The sequence below is a fragment of the Arachis duranensis genome, chromosome 3 (assembly GCF_000817695.3).
Source record: "Arachis duranensis cultivar V14167 chromosome 3, aradu.V14167.gnm2.J7QH, whole genome shotgun sequence".
In the NCBI taxonomy this organism is placed as follows: Eukaryota; Viridiplantae; Streptophyta; class Magnoliopsida; order Fabales; family Fabaceae; genus Arachis; species Arachis duranensis.
The window spans coordinates 107,242,618-107,263,606 of NC_029774.3; the positions used below are offsets into that span (position 1 = coordinate 107,242,618).

General features: G+C 40.2%; 1 non-coding gene across 1 annotated transcript; it reads left to right on the top strand.

The window, feature by feature from the left end:
• The first annotated feature begins 20,150 nt into the window (after nt 1-20,150).
• Nucleotides 20,151-20,258, top strand: LOC127746170 (small nucleolar RNA R71). Its single transcript, XR_008007789.1, has one exon. It is a non-coding gene; the product is annotated as a small nucleolar RNA R71 (small nucleolar RNA).
• Nucleotides 20,259-20,989: the final 731 nt, after the last annotated feature.

Here is a 20,989-nt window from a genome sequence, read left to right on the forward strand (position 1 = left end):
ACTAAAACGATAATAACTTGAGCTACAGAGGTCCAAATGATGCGGTTCTACTTGTGTTGGAAAGCTAACGTCCGGGGCTTCGATTTGATATATAATTTGCCATAGTGGCCGTACAGATAGGCGATGCAAACGCGCACTTCACGCGGATGCGTTGCATCTGCGAATCTCATTCCGCGCGGACGTGTGGATGACGCCTCCGCGTCACTTTGCCCGCGACCTGTACGGACCAGATTTCACAATCAGCGATTTCTGGGCTGTTTCTGACCCAGTTTTCGGCCTGGAGAACACAGATTAGAGGCTATAATGTGGGGGAATGCATCCATTCAGAATTATGCTTTCATAATTCACTTTTCATAGTTTTAGATGTAGTTTTTAGAGAGAGAGTTAGGAATTTAGGATCAGGATTTTTAGAAATTAGGGATTTATCTCATCTTCATATCAGGTTCAATATTCCTTTATTTTGACTTCTCTTCTACTTTGAGATACTCTAATACTTTTATCTGTTTATCATTTATGTTGCCCATTTGGCTTATGAATATTGTCCATGTTAGATTTTATTGTTTTGAATGTATGTTATTTGAGGTATTTCAGATCTAAGATTCATATTTAGCTTTTTATATTATTGGCTTTAATTGATTAACTGGAAGCTCTTGAGTTATCAACTATTCATGATTGATTGTTATGTCGACTAATTAACTAGAATTCCACTAACTCTAGTCTTTTCTCAGGAGTTGGCTAGGACTTGGGAAATCTAACCAATTAGTTCACTTGACTTTCCCTTGCTTACGCAAAGGTTAACTAAGTGGGATTAACTTCCATTCTCATAGGAGTAACTGGGATAGGACTTCTGAATTTTCATATCTTGCCAAGAGTTTATTTTATAGTTATTTATTTATTTCGCTTATCATTTATCATATCTGTTCCTCATTCTCAAAACCCCCAAAAATTTACCTTTTTCATAGCCAATAATAAGCCATACCTCCCTGCAATTCCTTGAGAAGACGACCCGAGGTTTGAATACTCGGTTATCAATTTTAAAAGGGTTTGTTACTTGTGACAACCAAAACGTTTGTAAGAAAGGTTGATTGCTTGGTTTAGTAACTATACTTACACGAGAGTTTACTATAACTTCTAAATCATCAATCTTCAGTTCTTCAAAATGGTGCCGTTGCCGGGGAATTACAAACGTGTGCCTTATTATTGGTTATTGTAAATATTTTTCAAAAAAAAAATTTCAGATTTTTATTTTTAAAATTTTTTATCTTATCTTATCTTAGTTTTAAATTTCAAAACTCAAATCTTTTTCAAAAAAAAAATTTTATATCTTTTTCAAAATCTTATCTTATCCTTTTTCAAAAATCATATCTTTTTCAAAATCCTATCATATCTTTTTCAAAATCTTATCTTGTTGCAAAATATTTTCTTTTTGTTAGTTTTTTGTTTTTATTTTCTTCTACTACTATGAACTCTCACCCCTTTGGCTATGAGTCTGGTTACAACTATGTTGCAGGAAGAGGAGATTATAATGGGAACAGGCATCAAAGTTGGAACAATCAAAGATGGGAGGAGCCACAAGGATTTAATCAACCCTCATGGCAACAACCACCTCCAATGGACTATCAACAACCGTTCTGTGATGCATATCAAGGCAATGGCTATGGTGAGCACTCTTTTAATTATCAACAACCACTACCATACACCTATGAACCCCCTCCTCAACATAGTTTTGGACCACCATACTCACGAGCCCCTTACCACCAAACACCCTCATACGATCCTAACCCGTACCCACCATACCAACCACCTTATGAGCCAAATGAACCATACACAGAACCACCACCTCAATATACACCATTTCTTTATTATTATCAAGATGAATCACCTTCCTACCATGAACCCCTTCTCCCAACAAATGAACCCTCCTATCCACCCCAAACCTCCATGGATAAAGCATTTACCGATCTAAACTCTACTATACAAGCTCTCGCCGCCCGAATCAGACCACCAAATACCTTCAACAATCAACCCACATCCCATCACCACCATCCATGGAAGAGCACCCACATCCATCAATCCAAGAGCAAGATGATCCCAATGATGCTATTGATATAGAACAGAGAGAGAGGATCATCTTCGCGAATCCATACTTCATAAGGAGCTAGAGGAGGCACTAAAGGTGAAGGTAGGAGAGACCCTTGAAGATGAAGGAGTAATTGAATGGAGTTGTCATGGAAAGGTAATCATCAAGGAGGAACAAGACTCAAGGGATCATTTCCCGAAAACAGTAGATCAATTTCATGCAACCCTTCATCAATTGGAGCAAGCAATAAATCAATTAGCTTCCCGACGTTCGAACACTCAAGGAACCCCCATGGCTTCATGTGGATAATCTAATGAAGAACGTAACATGAAGGAGACATTAGAAACTCCGGTGGACAGTAAGGAGCATGAATTTGTACTGGAACTAGTGGAGGAAGCCGAAATTATTGAAGAAGAAGAAGTGGTTAAAGACTTAGAAGATGCTGAACCTCTATTGGAAAGTCCATTCATAAAGCCTCCTTTCAAGGAGTTTGAATTTAATGTCGAGGAAGGTGTACAACCTCCAAGGCATGTCATGGTTGAAGGCTTGGAAGAGGTTGATCATGAGATGGAGACTAAAGAAGAAGAAGCACAACATCCTATGCCCTTGGTGAACAATGAAGAAGAGATTGAATTGGAAGAAGTTCACCAAGAAGAAAAGGTTGATATTGAAGAAGATTGCAAAGAGGTGGAAGATGTCGAAGAAGAGCACAAGGGAGTGGAGCTTGCACGTTCATTAGAAACACCTCCCCCTAAGTTGCCATCATCCTTCACAACATTCAAGTGGGTAAAATTCATATCCCTTAGCTCTCTAATCCCACTTGAATATGGGCTACTGGAGACAGATGGTCAACTTAGAGCTCTTTGTGGCATTAAGAGTAAGAGGAAGATGGTCAGTGGTAAGAATTGTCCTGCAAGGTTCATTATGGTTGGAAGCTCAAAGTTTAAACGCAAAGGTTGGTATAGAGCTCAGCTGAATGGGTCTAGGAAGTTGTTTGGCTGCTTCAGTGAGAATTCAGACTGCTTACCACCCGGATGGAACAATATTGCTCAACAAGAAGAAGAGTGCAAAAGCAAGGTTTGGGACCCTGGACCTTGTTACTTGCTTTAGCTTTCTTGAAGGCTCTCTGCGCCTAGTTTGGGACCCCGGAGGCTGTTGGAATTCCAAACACTGGTGGAGATTCTTGGATGAATACAAGCACAAGCCGCCATAACAAGAAGCTCGCCAAATGTCCAACTTAAGGACTTTAACTAAAAGTGTTGGGTGGGAGACAACCCACCATGGTATGATCGTTTCTTCTTCAGTTTGAATTTTTGTCTATTTTTGAATTTTGATTGAACCTAAAATTTTTGCATATCATTCATTGCATTTTTCATTCTACATACTGCATAAAAAAAAACTCCGCATGCGATGCGAGCACGTCGCTGACGCGTCCGCGTCACCAGTGCGTTTTGAAGAAAGGATAATTGAACAGAGAGTCACGCGAGAGCGTGGCTGGAGGCGTGCCTTTGGCACAAATTGATCAACGTGACCGCGATGCTGACGCGTCTGCGTCATGTGGGAAAAATGCCTCCTACGCGTCCGCGTCACCCATGCGAACGCGTGCCTCAAATTTGACATAAAAAGGATGTATGGCCGAAAGTTGAGCTAGAATTGGGCTGGACTCGTGCTAGAAGCACAAGCCCTACCACGCAAACGCGTGCCCCACGCGTCCGCGTCATTTTTCAAATAAGCCATCCACGCGATCGCGTCACCCACGCGATCGCGTCACCCAAATTTTTGGCAAAAATGCATTTAAACAGAGAGTTGTGCGAACGCGGAGCTGCACCCGTGCCCTAGCACAAAAATCAAGTCACGCATCCGCGTGCCACACGCATCCGCGTCACTTGAGAACACCGCACCCCATGCGACCGCGTCACGCACACGTCTGCGTCACCAGCAGCGCACAACTTATTTTACTCTGCCAAAATATCTTATCTTTTTTCTTCCCTAAATCCTACTTTTTCTTTTCCTTTCTTATTTTCTCCCTTCCTCCTTCTTCCCTCTTTCTCCTTCCTTTTTTTTATTTTCATGCATTTTTATGTTGGTGTTAGAAATTTATTTGGTCATTGTGGATTGTTACAAAATTGTTTGGCAATTATGTTTTTCAAGGATTGCTTGCATGTTCAATTTATTATTTTTATTGGATTATTTACCATACATGCTATGTGTTTGTGAAAAAGCCCATATGGCATCTTGCACTTTTCTACATTATTCTATTCTACTATTCAATGCCTGCTTTTCACAAATTTCCTTTACTATTGTATTAATTGAATTTAATTGTCAATACAAATGTGATAGTTTGTTACGAGGTGATGCTTGATCTATGCTACTCATGCCCTTGCCAGCATGCCAATAAACATCTTGCATCTACTTACCCTATCGTGCACTTGTTCTATTCCCTTTGATGAACTTTTCACATGTTGTCATGACCATGTGTTCACTTCATTCATCTTTACCGTGCACTGATTATCACTCATTCAATCCTCTTCCTTGCTCTATCTCTTTAGATTTAATTTACTTTCTCTTCTTTTTTTCAGAATGGCCACCAAGAAGGGTAGAGAGAAAGCTACTCCCAAACCACCGGCAAAGAAAGGAACAAAAAAAGAGGACCAGCTGAGGAACCACAACCCCCATCCATCTGCACATCTCAGCATGCACCGAGGACGGTGCAATCTTTAAGTGTGGGGAGGTCGATACCGATCTCCACGGGTTAGTTAGTCCCTTCTCAACACCAATGTTAATTTGTTAATTGTTGCATTTGCATGTTTGTTTGACTTTATGCATTTAGTCACTACTTGGTTGAAGTAATATCTTCTTTTTCAAGAAATTTTTATAGTATTTCACTAATTTAAATTGAAATTTTTTTGTTAAATTTGTTTGAAGTTGTATTTGGAACATGGTTTTTGAGCCAAAGAACACACAACCCGTGAGATTTTGAGCTTATTTATATGGTTACATTATTTAACCATGATATTCTATTCTTGTGTGTTTTACTTCTCTATGATTGCAATCTGTATTTTGTTCCAGTCTATATGTCCAATATTTAGTGTATTTACATACTTGCATATGATTGAGGCCATCATTTGAAGTTTTCCTCACTTATCCCAAATTAGCCCACCTTTTACATCACCTTTGTTAGTCCCTTGAGCTTTTAATCCCCTCTTGTTCTATAAACCACATTACTAGCCTTAAGCAGAAAAACAAAATAAAAATCCCAAGTTGAATCCTTGGTTAGCTTAAGATAGAAATTGTGTAATTGTTTAAGTGTGGGGAAACTTTATGGGAACATGGATGATAGAAACAAGGTAGATAGTTGAAAAGAATAAAGATATTTCAAAATAAAAATTTTTGGAAAGCATGTTCATGTGAAATCAAAGTAATTAAATTACCATGTGCATATAAAAAAATTCAGTATTTAAATAAAGGGGATACAAAAGAATTCCCCAAAATGCAAAATAAAGCAATGCACATGGGACAAAATTCAAAAATAAGTTTGATACATGAGCATGTAATACAAAAGTAGGAAAAATTTGGTTAGCTAGGTAAAGAATTATAAATTTTATAAAGTATGTATATGTTAGGTGAGATCTTAGACTAATCAAGGATTCACTCTGTTAGCTCACTTAGCCTTATATGTACATCTTTACCTTTACCTCAGCCCCATTACAACCCTGAAAAAACCTCATGATGTTTGCATTGGTATACTAAATATTTGTTGATTGGTTAGATGAAGAACAAAGTTTAGAAAGCATGATTAGAGAAGAGTAGAGTGAATTACCCGATACACTTGAGAGATTAGAGTGCATATACACTTCCTGTGAGGGTTCAATGCTTGATTCTATGTCCCCTGCTTTCATGAGCTATCTTCTTACAAGTTTACCTGTCTTTTATTGTGTAATTTGAATTAGTGGAATTTGATTCATGTTTGTCTTGAAAAAGCTTATTTACTTTTAACCAAGTAGGTAGAAACATTCTGCATGTAGTTGCATTCATATAGATAGGTTGCATTTCATACATTGTACCATTCCTCCTCACTCTCTTATAGCTTCTCTTGAGCTTAGCATGAGGACATGCTAATGTTTAAGTGTGGGGAGGTTGATAAACCACTATTTTATGGTTTATCTTGTGCTCAATTGAGTGGTTTTTATCAACTCTTTACCCACTTATTCATACTATTTGCATGGTTTTATATTTGCCTTCCTAATTATGTGCTTTGATTGAAAACATGCTTCTTTGGCTTTTATTTCCTTTTATTTAATCCTCTCTTATTACCATTAGATTCCTTGATATGTGTCTTAAGTGATTTCAGGAATTACAGGGTAGGAATGGCTTAGATGATGGAAAGGAAGCATGCAAAAGTGGAAGGAATACAAGAAGTTGAAGGAACTGCAAAGCTGTCAACCTGACCCTCTCGCACTAAAACGATAATAACTTGAGCTACAGAGGTCCAAATGATGCGGTTTCACCTACGTTGGAAAGCTAACGTCCGGGGCTTCGATTTGATATATAATTCGCCATAGTGGCCATACAGATAGGCGACGCGAACGTGCGCTCCACGCGGACGCGTCGCATCTGCAAATCTCATTCCGCGCGGACGCGTGAATGACGCCTCCGCGTCACTTTGCCGTGACCTGTACGGACCAGATTTCACAATCAGCGATTTTTGGACTGTTTTTGACCCAGTTTTCGGCCCGGAGAACACAGATTAGAGGCTATAAAGTGGGGGAATACATCCATTCAGAATTATGCTTTCATAATTCACTTTTCATAGTTTTAGATGTAGTTTTTAGAGAGAGAGAGGTTCTCTCCTCTCTCTTAGGAATTTAGGATCATGATTTTTAGAAATTAGGAATTTATCTCATCTTCATATCAGGTTCAATATTCCTTTATTTCGACTTCTCTTCTACTTTGAGATACTCTAATACTTTTATCTATTTATTATTTATGTTGCCCATTTGGCTTATGAATATTGTCCATGTTAGATTTTATTGCTTTGAATGTATGTTATTTGAGGTATTTCAGATCTAAGATTCATATTTAGCTTTTTATATTATTGGCTTTAATTGATTAACTGGAAGCTCTTGAGTTATCAACTATTCATGATTGATTGTTATGTCGGCTAATTAACTAGAATTCCAGTAACTCTAGTCTTTCCTCAGGAGTTGGCTAGGACTTGGGAAATCTAACCAATTTGTTCAATTGACTTTTCCTTGCTTACGCAAAGGTTAACTAAGTGGGATTAACTTCCATTCTCATAGGAGTAACTGGGATAGGACTTCCGAATTTTCATATCTTGCCAAGAGTTTATTTTATAGTTATTTATTTATTTCGCTTATCATTTATCATACCTGTTCCTCATTCTCAAAACCCCCAAAATTTTACCTTTTTCATAGCCAATAATAAGTCATACCTCCCTGCAATTCCTTGAGAAGACGACCCGAGGTTTGAATACTCGGTTATCAATTTTAAAAGGGTTTGTTACTTGTGACAACCAAAATGTTTGTAAGAAAGGTTGATTGCTTGGTTTAGTAACTATACTTACAATGAGAGTTTACTATAACTTCTAAACCATCAATCTTCAGTTCTTCAAGGACCAAGGGTGGATGACTCCCATAATCAGCTACCTGAAATCTGAAACACTCCCCGCAGATAAAAAGACGGCAAAAAGGCTAGTACGAAAGGCACAGTACTACACCATAGTGCACGATGTCCTATATAGGAGAGGGATCTCAACACCCCTCCTAAAATACGTCCCGACTTCCGCTACAAGGGAAGTTCTCGAAGAAGTCCACAGTGGCATGTGCGGCAACCACCTTGGGGCACGAGCTCATTCCAAAAAGTTACTCCGAGATGGTTTTTTACTGGCTGACCTTGCAAAAGAAAGCAACATAGTTCGTCAAAACATGCCCCCCATGCCAAAAGCATGCTAACTTTCATATTGCGCCACCCGAAGAGCTCATATGCGTCACTTCACCCTGGCCATTCGCAAAGTGACGGCTTGACCTCCTCGGACCATTCCCTCAGGGATCAGGGCAAGTCAAGTTCCTCATTGTAGGAATAGACTATTTCACAAAATGGATCGAAGCAGAGCCACTAGCCGCCACCGCTCAAAGAAGTCGGAAGTTCCTATATAGAATTATTGTCACAAGGTTTAGGGTCCGATGCTCCATCACCACGGACAATGGCTCTCAGTTCACATATACGGGGTTCAGGAACCTGGTAGCCGATCTGAAAATCAAACACCAGTTCACCTCTGTAGAACAACCACAAGCCAACAGACAGGCAAAAGCCGCCAACAAAGTTATACTGGCTGTGCTAGAACAGAGATTACAGGACGCAAAAGGAGCTTGGGCTGAAGAGCTCCTGCAAGTCCTTTGGGCATACCAGACAATACCACACTCCACCACCAGGGAATCACCCTTCTGACCTGCTTATGGAATGAAGGCAATGATTCCCGTAGAAGTAGAAGAAGGATCCCCTAGAGTGATCCTCTACAGAGAAGACACCAACTCCCGAGAACAAAGGGAAGAGCTCGACCTACTTCTAGAAGTCCGAGAAAGAGTTCGGATTAGAGAGGAAGCGCTAAAGCATCGAATGACTTTAAGGTATAATCGGAAGGTAATCTAGCGAAGCTTTGCCACCAACGATCTTATCTTAATCCGAGATGATATCGGAGCAGGTCGGATAGGAGAAGGGAAGCTAGCAGCCAACTGGAAGCGGCCATACCGATTTACAGCAATACTAGGAAAGGGTTACTATAGGGTGGCCGATCTCGAAGGGCGGGAGCTACCAAGGTCATGGCATGCCTGTAACCTAAGGAGGTACTATAGCTAGAAAAGATCCTAGGCCAAGGCGTACTCTTTTTCCTGAAAGGTTTTTTAATGAGGCGCTAGGCCAAGATCTAAAAGCGCCCGAACTAAAAGGATAAGCACTCACATTTACACACTCTTATTTATATTTTTATCTTATTACTTGAATAATATTTGTTGATTCCCTAAAAAGCTTCCTACAAAGACGCATTAATTTACGCTCAAAAAACACAAAATTCATCGCCCGACCAAAAGAGGTCGGTAAGGTGAAGCAACAAAGCTCGAATTAATGCAAGAAGTTATAAAAAAATAACCCATATAAAACGACCTGACGAGGTCAGACTAGAAATGGGATTACTAAAAATAACTTGAGAAGGCCCGACAGAGAAGTCGGATCAGTAAAAGGGTCACTAAAAAGGGAACAAGCACCACATAAAGGCCAAGAAGGTTGAAAAACCTAGGCCCAAAGGGCTCAACTAAAAGGGGCAAATCCTAAAAAAGGACGCTACTTAAAACAAAAGCAACAACCTCAAGACGGAGCTAAGAAGTTGTCCAAATAAACTAGAAAAAGGTTCCACATGAGAACACTACCTAAAAAAGTTATTTGGAACTCGACTAGAAAGCCCGGATGGAAAATCATAAGGGAGACATAGCCAAAAGAGCCCACCAAAAGGTCACATCCTCGAGCATAAAGAGCCCACAAGAGGACCACGTCGCCAAGACACAAGAACCGTACCAGGGTTGAAAGAACAACCTAAAAAACCAAAGGCTTCTCGCCAAAGGCTAAAATCGGCATATCAAGCAAACACAAAAATTAAAACATTAAAGATTCAAGGGCTGCCCAATAGCAACCCAAGAATCAAAAGTGTTTTGATTAAAAGCAAAAAGTTGCTAAGAAGCAATTGGCAAAAGTATTAGAAAAAGTTATCCACAAAGACTTACATAACCAAAGTTCAAAAGGTCCACAGACCGGACTGTACCAGTACATAATCAAAACAAAGATATAAAGAGAGAATCATAAGGGGTCTAAACTCGCCCCGAAAGCTGCATCTTTTGAAGAATGAGGGATAACCGAGATCGGGATAGCTCCAAAAACTCCGTCCGGGCCGTTTAGAATCTCCATATCAGGTTCAGGCTCAGGAGGGACCACCGCGGCGGAAGGATCTGCGGATGACTCAGGGGCTACAGAAGCCTTGGCTGTCGATGTGGGAGGAGGGGCCTCGTCATCATCATCCTCAGGGGCAGGCACAATTTTCCCATCCTCCACAACATTGTCCATACTAAATAAAGAGAGATAGGCATCTGGAGCAAGAACCTGGACTTGGGCTTTCAGATTTTCATACATGACATTCATGCTACTCACCATATGTCGCTAAAGCCCAGCATAGTCGTCGTAGGCAGACTGAAGCTTCTCCTTAGTCTCCAATAGCTTGCAATAAGTCCGGGTGTAGCTCTCTTTGGCCTTTTTCATGATCTCCTCGGCCATATTAGCAGCCACCTCCGCAGTAGTAGCCGTGCCTTCTCCCTCTCTACATAAATCTCCAATTTATCAACCTTGGCATCCAGTTTGTCCTTCAGACCCTTCATCCTATTGTAATCAGCCTTGGCCTCCTCCATAAAAGCTTTAGTGGCACGTACAGGGGATTCCTTAACAACTTGGGACAAAGACGCACTGAGATTGGCCATCCAAACACTATTGCTTGATATAAAATAAAGATGATGGAGGATTGACACGTCGTCAAGAGGGACCTTACCTTAAGGGGCAATTAGCTCTGTGGCAAAAGCCACACCTCAAATTCCTTGTCATCCAGATTATAAGGGCTGACAGTCCTTGGCTTCTTGGGAGGAGGACCAGCAGAAGTGGGGGAGGAGGCAGCGCCAGAGGTCGCCATGGGTAGATCAGAAGAAGCTATCCGAACTTGAGGGGTCGGGATGATCTTCCTCGGACCCTGAGAATCAGATGTTGGCTTCTTGGGAGGCAATTGCTGCGAAGAACCCTCTTCCGACGTCTTCCTTGACAAATTCTCTGTAGCCACTGCCTTTTTTGCCTTGCGAAAAAGCTTCATCGAATCTGAAGACGACACCATCTCTAAAAAAGAAGCCAGGGAGATAGTTACACAATAGGAAAAAAAGAGGTCGGATGCTACCTAGCTCGGAATGAAGGAGGGAATGATCTCCTAGAAATCTCTTTGTGTCCAGGTGAGGAGGCTCCCCCCAATGCTCCTCTAAAACACCCACAAAATCTCTCTCTAATTCATCTAAACTCTCCCAAGGATATTTAAGAACTACTGGATCTTTTTGCCACCATAAGGGGAAAGTCGGCTCATCATTTTTGTCCAGAAAGAAGGGGCGGACATCCTCAATAGTCCGGACTTTAAAACAAAAATTCCTAAAATTCCGAAAAGAGTCATCAAACATTAAAGAAAATGAAAATGAAAAGGTGTAAAGTATGTCAGATACCCAGCTCCTGGCACAACAGCTGGAAGATCTTCATAAAAGCCCAAGAATTTGGGTGAAGCTGCGACGGGGCCACATTACAGTTTCACAAAACCTCATTCTCAAACTCGGTAAAAGGAAGGGTAATACCTAGCTGGGAGAAGAATAGTCATAGTTCTTTTCATCATCTCTACTACTATAGATCCTATAAAATCTCCTAAGTTTCTCACAATACTCTGGGTCGGCCACAGTGACACACATCAACACTATAGAATCTAACCGATCAGCCATACTAGGGGGAACCTTTATAGACATCTCAACAATATTCTTAAGTGAAGACAAAAGAAAACTACACCTACAGCAAGGAAATAAAAGGAATTTCACCAACAAAACAAATAGGATAGAGTCAAGAAAACAAAAAAAATCAAACCAGTAAACAGTAAAGATCGGTAGCAAAAGGGCACCCAGGGTTCACAAAAGCAGGGATTACCACCAAAACCCAAAGGCACTCTTTGGAGGGCAACATAAACACAAGAAACAAAAGAGAATCAAAGAAAAATCGAAAGCCCTAAAAATGCTAACCTTTCTCAAAAAGCAAAAAAATCAAAACTTTTCAAAAAACAAAGACATGCAGTGGTCATCAGGAGTTAACACACATGCAGAAGCCAACAAACATATAATACCACAAGAAGCCAACACAAAAGTAAAGCTACGAGCAAAACAGAAAAATGTAGAAGGCACCAAAAAGAAAAAGTACCAACTTGCGATGAAGAAAGAAGCAACATCAAGGCACAGAAAAACACCAACAGTAAAGATCGGTAGTAAAAGGGCACCCAGGGTTCACAAAAGCAGGGATTACCACCAAAACCCAAAGGCACTCTTTGGGGGGCAACATAAACACAAGAAACAAAAGAGAATCGAAGAAAAATCGAAAGCCCTAAAAGCGCTAACCTTTCTCAAAAAGCAAAAAATAAAAACTTTTCAAAAAACAAAGACATACAGTGGTCATCAGGAGTCAACACACATGCAGAAGCCAACAAACATATAATACCACAAGAAGCCAACACAAAAGTAAAGCTACGAGCAAAACAGAAAAATGTAGAAGGCACCAAAAAGAAAAAGTACCAACTTGCGATGAAGAAAGAGGCAACAGCAAGGCACAGAAAAACACCAACAGTAAAGATCGGTAGCAAAAGGGCACCCAGGGTTCACAAAAGCAGGGATTACCACCAAAACCCAAAGGCACTCTTTGGGGGGCAACATAAACACAAGAAACAAAAGAGAATCGAAGAAAAATCGAAAGCCCTAAAAACGCTAACCTTTCTCAAAAAGCAAAAAAATCAAAACTTTTCAAAAAACAAAGACATGCAGTGGTCATCAGGAGTCAACACACATGCAGAAGCCAACAAACATATAATACCACAAGAAGCCAACACAAAAGTAAAGCTACCAGCAAAACAGAAAAATGTAGAAGGCACCAAAAAGAAAAAGTACCAACTTGCGATGAAGAAAGAAGCAACAGCAAGGCACAGAAACGAGCACAACTTCATGGAAAGGATGAAGCTCAAGCAGGGGCACTGTTCATACACTGGTCCAAGCTACAAGGTCCGAGTTGGCCTAAAGCAAATGAACCGACCTCCAGGGTTGGGCCCGCCACCGACCGGTTCAAAGAGAGCTCGACCAAATTGCCATAGAGGCCCAAAAAGGCCTAGAACAAAAGGACACTGCCCACCCAAAGGCGGCTGTCGAAAGATAAAGATCTCCTTCCCAAAAGATAAGATAAGATAACCAACTTATCTCAAAGGTAGATCATCAAGCATTAATATAAATACACTGGAGCACCCAGGTATAACATATACTCCAATTCTACAAAAAAACCTGCCTAAAGCTCTTACTAACTTAAGCATCGGAGACTTTTGCAGGTACCACCCCCTCCAATGACCGAGTACCTGCAGTGCCTCCCGCTCCAACAAGTCGAACATAACCTCCTTAATCAATCCAGAAGATCTCGTCCGAAATCGACCTCTCAGTTTTAGGTAACCTTCGGAACACTAACCCAATTGTAAGAGCCATCATCATCATCTTTCAGTTTCTCTCTCCCCTTTTTCTCACCATGCTTTTTTCGAAAGAAAACTAGAAACAAGCAGAAGACGAAGGAACCAGAATCAGAAATAAAAACAAAGAAAGACTAACCTCTTTTACTCACGTTTTGCTCTTCCCAAATATTTTTTTAACAAACTAAAGTTCCTTTAATGAAAACCTTTAGGATTCTAAATACATATGCCAAATTCAATACAAATCAGTTCAGTTTCACCTCTTTAATCACAACCATTGTTTCCATCAAAACTAACTGTAGCCAATGACATTGGAAAATGGAGCACCAGTTATCCCCATTAATGACAATACCACTTTTTCTTTTTCAAGAAAAAACTTACACTTCTCTATTTAATTTTTTTTAGTTTCATATTTTTTAATATTTATTTTGATCAAAATAAGTTGAGCTAGAGGCTCCATATCTCTATAAACCGAAATGTCGAGCTATAACTCATCGATAAAAGCTCAACTTATTTTATCAAAACATCACTATGTCAAGCTTGGGAGCTATGATACGTCCATTATAACTCGGCTACATGTCATGACTTAGCTATATACATTATAAATCAGTTACCACTAATGGTCATTAAAACAAATACCAAAATACTCAAATATGCTATTACTCTATGTTTAAAGTAAAATTATTCGGAGACATAACCGTTACTCTTTATTCCAGATATAAAGGAAAAATTAAGAAGATTGTTCATATTATTGCAATTTGCAAAGCCTATTATTCACTTACTGCCTTGAGCGTCATAGTGCCTTTTGTAGGTACCCACCCCCTTGTTCTCTCATTGCCGACGTATAATTCATTTCGACGGAAAGCTTGCAAATACTCATCGACAGACGAGCTATACAACGGCTAACCTCTACAAGAACAGAAATAGTAAGTGAAAATATCTACTAAAATTCAGAGAGAACCATAACCCTCCATTATATTTGTGCTTGCACATAATAGGCTTAACCTGAAAAAAGAAAATATTACACAATAAGACCATTTAAAAAATAGCATACTCCAAACCCACTAATAATCTCTATTGGTAACACAATGACTCATAGGACACTAGTGCACGAAATTGTGATCACACTTTTCAGAATTCCGCACAATTAACCAGCAAGTGCACTGGGTCGTCCAAGTAATACCTTACGTGAGTAAAGGTCAATCCTACGGAGATTGACGGCTTGAAGCAAACTATGGTTATCTTGTAAATCTCAGTCAAGCAAATTCAAATGGTTATGAGGTTTTGATAATTAAAAGATAGATAAAATGGAAAATAACATAGGGATACTTATGTAATTCATTAGTGGGAATTTCACATAAGCGTTTGAAGATGCTTTGTTGCTTCTGAACCTCTGCTTTCCTATTGTCTTCATCCAATCATGCGTCCTCCCTTCCATGGCAAGCTGTATGATCCTCTCACTAAAAATGGTCCGGCTACGATTTCTGTACGGCTAATCAACTGTCGGATTTCTCGTCTCGGATGAAAAATACCAGGCACAGCTACCGCAGGGCTAATCATCTGTCGGTTCTCACTTGTGTTGGAATAGGATCCCTTGACCCTTTTGCACACTGTCACTGCGCCCAACAGTCACAAGTTTGAAGCTCGTCACAATCATCTCATCCTAGACCCTACTCGGAATACCACAGACAAGGTTTAGACTTTCCAAATCTCAGGAATGCTGCCAATTGTTTCTAGCCTATACCACGAAGGTTCTGATCTTAGATTCAGATGCTCTGTTGTCAGGAGAGACGATGCGTATTACGGATCAGAGACCCAAGAGAATATACTCTAGCTGTCATCCAATGACTACGTTGAACTTCATGTAGACCGTTTGTGGTTGTCAGGCTGTGGATCTTGGCTAAGCGAGTAATAAAGATAGTGGGTGATTGTCACGGGTAACGCCTTCATTTTGACTTAACTGAATTAAGTACGAGAGTATATCTTGGAGAAGAAGTAGGCGTGAATTGAAAGAGAAACAATAATACTTGCATTAGTTCATGAAGAACAGCAGAGCTCCTCACCTTAATCTATAAGGTGTAGAAACTCCACCGTAGAAAATACAAAAGAGAAGAAGGTCTAATTAGATGAGCGGGGTTAGTAGCTTTTTGCTTCTGAACAGTTTTGGCATCTCACTTTATCCTTTGAAGTTCAGAATGATTGGCATCCATAGGAACTTAGAATTCAGATAGTGTTATTGATTCTCCTAGTTTAGTATGTTAATTCTTGAACACAACTACTTATGAGTCTTGGCCGTGACCCTAAGCATCTTGTTTTCCACTATTACCACCGGATACATAAATGCCACAGACACATAACTGGGTGAACCTTTTCAGATTGTGACTCAGCTTTGCTAGAGTCCCCAGTTAGAGGTGTCCAGAGTTCTTAAGCACACTCTTTTGCTTTGGATCACGACTTTAACCACTCAGTCCCAAGCTTTTCACTTGGACCTTCATGACACAAGTACATGGTTAGGGACAGCTTGATTTAGCCGCTTAGGCCAGGGTTTTATTCCTTTGGGCCCTCCTATCCACTGATGATCAAAGCCTTGGATCCTCTTTACCCTTGGCTTTTGGTTTAAAGGGCTATTGGCTTTTTCTGCTTGCTTTTTCTTTTTCTTTCTTTTTTTCTTTATTTTTTGCCCTTTTTTTCGCAAGCTTTGTGTTTTTCACTTCTTTTTCTTGCTTCAAGAATCAATTTTATGATTTTTAGATTATCAATAACATTTCTCTTTTATCATTATTCTTTCAAGAGACAAAAATTTTAACATTCATAAACTTCACTCTAAAAAATATGCACTGTTCAAGCATTCATTCAGAAAACAAAAAGTATTTCCACCATATCAAAATAATTAAACTAATTTCAAGATAGAATTCGAAATTCATGTACTTCTTGTTCTTTTGCAAATAGAAGCATTTTTCATTTAAGAAAGGTGAAGGATTCATGGAACACATATAGCTTTAAGACATAGACACTAGACACTAATGATCATGTAATAAAGACACAAACATAGACAAAACATAAAGCATAAGAAACAATAAACAGAAAAACAATTAACAAAGAAATTAAAGAACGGTCCACCTTAGCGATGGCGGCCAGTTCTTCTTCTTGAAGATCCTATGGAGTGCTTGAGCTCCTAAATATCTCTTCCTTGCCTTTGTTGTTCCTCCCTCATGGCTCTTTGGTCCTCTCTAATTTTATGGAGGATGATGGAGTGCTTTTGATGCTCCATCCTTAGTTGCTCCATGTTGGAACTCAAATCTCCTAAAGAGCTGTTGAGCTGTTGAGGTCCATGAGTGGGCTCTCTTGTTTGCTCCATCTTCTTTTTAGTGATGGGCCTGTCCTTTTCAATGAGGATGTCTTCCTCTATGATAATTCCAACTGAATTGCATAGATGACAGATGAGATGAGGAAAGGCTAACCTTGCCAAAGTTGAAGGCTTGTTAGCTACCTTGTATAGTTCTAGAGGTATGATCTCATGAACTTCCACTTCCTCTCCGATCATGATACTATGGATCATGATAGCCCGATCCATGGTTACTCTGGACCGGTTGCTAGTAGAAATGATAGAGCATTGGATGAACTCTAACCATCCTCTAGCCATGGGTTTGAGGTCAAATCTTCTCAGTTGAACCAGCTTACCTTTGGAGTCTTTCTTCCATTGGGCTCCTTCCAAACAGATGTCCATGAGGACTTGGTCCAACCTTTGATCAAAGTTGACCCTTCTTGTGAAAGGATGAAGATCTCCTTGCATCATTGGCAAATTGAATGCCAACCTCACAGTTTTTGGACTGAAATCTAAGTATTTCCCCCGAACCATTGTGATCCAATTCTTTGGGTTCGGGTTCACACTTTGATCATGGTTCTTAGTGATCCATGTATTAGCATAGAACTCTTGAACCATTAAGATTCTGACTTGTTGGATAGGGTTGGTGAGAACTTCCCAACCTTTTCTTCGAATCTCTTGTCGGATCTCCGGATATTCGCTCTTTTTGAGCTTGAAGGGGACCTCGGGGATCACCTTTTTCTTGGCCACAACTTCATAGAAGTGATCTTGATGGACCTTTGAGATGAATCTCTCCATCTCCCATGACTCAGAGGTGGAAGCAATTGCCTTCCCTTTCCTCTTTCTAGAGGTTTCTTCGGTCTTAGGTGCCATTAATGGTTATGGAAAAGTAAAAAGCAACGCTTTTTCCCACACTAAACTTAAAAGATTTGCTCGTCCTCGAGCAAAAGAAGAAAGAAAGGAGGAGAAAAAGAAGAAATAGAGGAGATGGAGCTGTAGGAGTGGTTCGGCCAAGGGGGGTTGGGAGTGTTTGGATGTGTGAAAATGAAGGAGTAAGAAGGGGTATTTATAGGGTAAGGGGAAGAGTGAATTCGTGTGATAGGGGTTGGGTTTGGGAGGGAAATGGTTTGAATTTGAGTGGGTGGGGGTAGGTGAGGTGTATGATGGGAAATAGTGGATGGATGTGAGTGGTGAAGAGGGTAGGATTTGATAGGTGAATGGTGTTTGGAGAAGAGTATTATAAAAAGGTGTGAAGAGGAATGAGAGTGAGTTGGAGTAGATAGGGATCCTGTGGGGTCCACAGAAACTGAGGTGTCAAGGATTTCTCATCCCTGCACCTTTCTAGCGTTTAAACACCCTCTATGTGGCATTTCTGGCATTAAACACCAGGCTGATGCCCCTTTCTGGCATTAAACGCCAGTCTGGCTGCCAGTTCTGGCATTTAACGCCCCGAATGCCGCCAGACTGGGTGTTAAACGCCCATTCTGCTACCCTTACTGGCGTTTAACGCCAGCCAGACACCAGACATCCTTTTCTGGCATTAAACGCCAGTTTGGCTGCCAGTTCTGGCATTTAATGCCCAGAATGCTGCCAGACTGGGCATTAAACGCCCATTCTGCTATCTTTATTGGCGTTTAAATGCCAGTAAGCTCGTCCTCCAGAGTGTGCTATTTTTTTATGCTATTTTTTATTCCTACTTTAATTATGTAGCTATTTTTGTGACTCCACATGATCATCAACCTAAAGAAGACATATAATAACAATGGAAAATAAAATGAAAGAGTAATTAATATAGATAAATAAAATTGAGCTGCCTCCCAATAAGCGTTTCTTTAATGTCAATAGCTTGACAAGAAGCTCTTACAAAGCTTCACAGGTGCTCAGAGCATGATTGTGGCCTCCCAACACCAAACTTAGAAGTTAAGTGTGGGGGCTCTGTCTGACTCTGTATTGAGAGAAGCTTTTCGTGCTTCTTCTCCATGTTTACAGAAGAAGATCCTTGAGTCTTAAACATAAGGTAGTCCTCATTCATATGAAGGACTAACTCTCCTTTGTCCACATCAATCACAACCCTTGCTGTAGCTAGGAAGGATCTTCTAAGGATGATGGATTCATCCTCATCCCTCCTAGTGTCTAGGATTATGAAGTCAGCAGGGATGTAAAGGCCTTCAACCTTCACTAAGACATCCTCTACAAGTTCATAAGCCTATTTTATTGAGTTGTCTGCCATCTCTAGTGAGATTCTTGCAGCTTGTACCTCAAAGATTCCTAGTTTCTCCATTACAGAGAGTGGCATGAGGTTGATACCTGACCCCAGGTCACACAGAGCCTTTTTAAAGTTCATGGTGCCTATGGTGCAAGGTATTAAGAACTTTCCGGGATCCAGTTTCTTTTGAGGCAACGTCTGCTGAATCCATGTATTCAGTTCATTGATGAGCAATGGAGGTTCATCCTCCCAAGTCTCATTACCAAATAACTTGACATTCAACTTCATGATTGCTCCTAGATACTGAGCAACTTGCTCTTCAACAGTGTCTTCATCCTCTTCAGAGGAAGAATATTCATCAGAGCTCATGAATGACAATAGTAAGTTCAGTGGAATTTCTATGGTCTCTGTATGAGCCTCAGATTCCTCTGGTTCCTCAATAGGGAACTTATTATTGGTCAGTGGACATCCATTGAGGTCTTCCTCACTGGGAATCACTGCCTTTTCACTCTCTCCAGGTTCGGCCATTTTGGTTATAGTTATGGCCTTGCACTCTCTTTTGGGATTCTCTTCTGTATTGATTGGGAGAGTACTTCTTAGATAGATCAGAGACTATGTTTGCTAAGCCAGAAAAGCTCTGCTCAGAATTCTCTCTCTTTTGCTGAGAAGATGATGGAAAAGGTTTGCTATTGCCAAACTTATTTCTCCTACCATTATTGTTGTTGAAGCCTTGTTGAGGCTTCTGTTGATCCTTTTATAAGAAATTTGGATGATTCGTCCATAAAGGATTATAGGTGTTTCCATAGGATTCTCCCATGTAATTCACCTCTTCCATTGTAGGATTCTCAGGGTCATAAGCTTCTCCTTCAGAGGAGGCTTCTTTAGCACTGCCTGATGCATCTTGCAATCCAGTCAGACTCTGAGAAATCATACTGACTTGTTGAGTCAATATTTTGTTCTGAGCCAATATGGCATTCAGAGAATCAATCTCAAGAACTCCCTTCTTCTGAGTCATCCCATTATTCACAGGATTTCTTTTAGAAGTGTATATGAACTGGTTATTTGCAACCATTTCAATGAGTTCCTAGGCTTCTGCAGGTGTTTTTAGATGAAGAGATCTACCAGCAGAATGGTCCAATGACATCTTGGATAACTCAGACAGACCATCATAGAATATACATATGATGTTCCATTCGGGAAGCATGTCAGAAGGACACCTTTTGGTTAATTGCTTGTATCTTTCCCAAGCTTCATAGAGGGATTCACCTTCCTTCTGTTTGAAGGTTTGGACGTCCACTCTAAGCTTGCTCAGCTTTTGAGGTGGAAAGAATTTGGTCAAGAAAGCGTTGACCAACTTGTCCCAAGAGTCCAGGCTTTCTCTAGGTTGTGAGTCCAACCATGTTCTAGCTCTGTGTCTTATAGCAAAGGGGAAAACCATAAGTCTGTAGACCTCTGAATCAACCCTATTGGTCTTAACAGTATCACAGATCTGCGAGAATTCAGCTAAGAACTGATGAGGATCTTTCGATGGAAGTCTATGAAACTTGCAATTCTGCTAAATTAGAGAAACTAATTGAGGCTTAAGCTCAAAGTTTTTTGCTCCAATGGCAGGAATTGAGATGCTTTTTTTATAGAAGTTGGAAGTTAGTGCAGCATAGTCACCATACATCTTCCTTGCATCTCTAGCATTGTTGTTGGGTTCGGCTGCCATGTCTGCTTCTTTTTCGAAATTCTCTGTAAGGTCCTCTCCGGAGTATTGTGCTTTAGGTTCTCTTAGCTTCTTCTTCAGAGTCCTTTCAGGTTCAAGATCAGCTTCAAAAAGAATATTTTTATCCCTGTTTCTGCTCATATGAAAAAGAAGAGAACAAAAGGGAGTAGTGGAATCCTCTATGTCACAGTATAGAGATTCTTTGATGTGTCAGAAGAAAAGAAGAATAGAGGAATGAGGTAGAGAGAGAATAAGAAGAATTCAAACACAGAGGGAGAGAGAGAGTAAAAAAATTAAAAACTAAACCAATTAGTTAATTGAAAAGATTT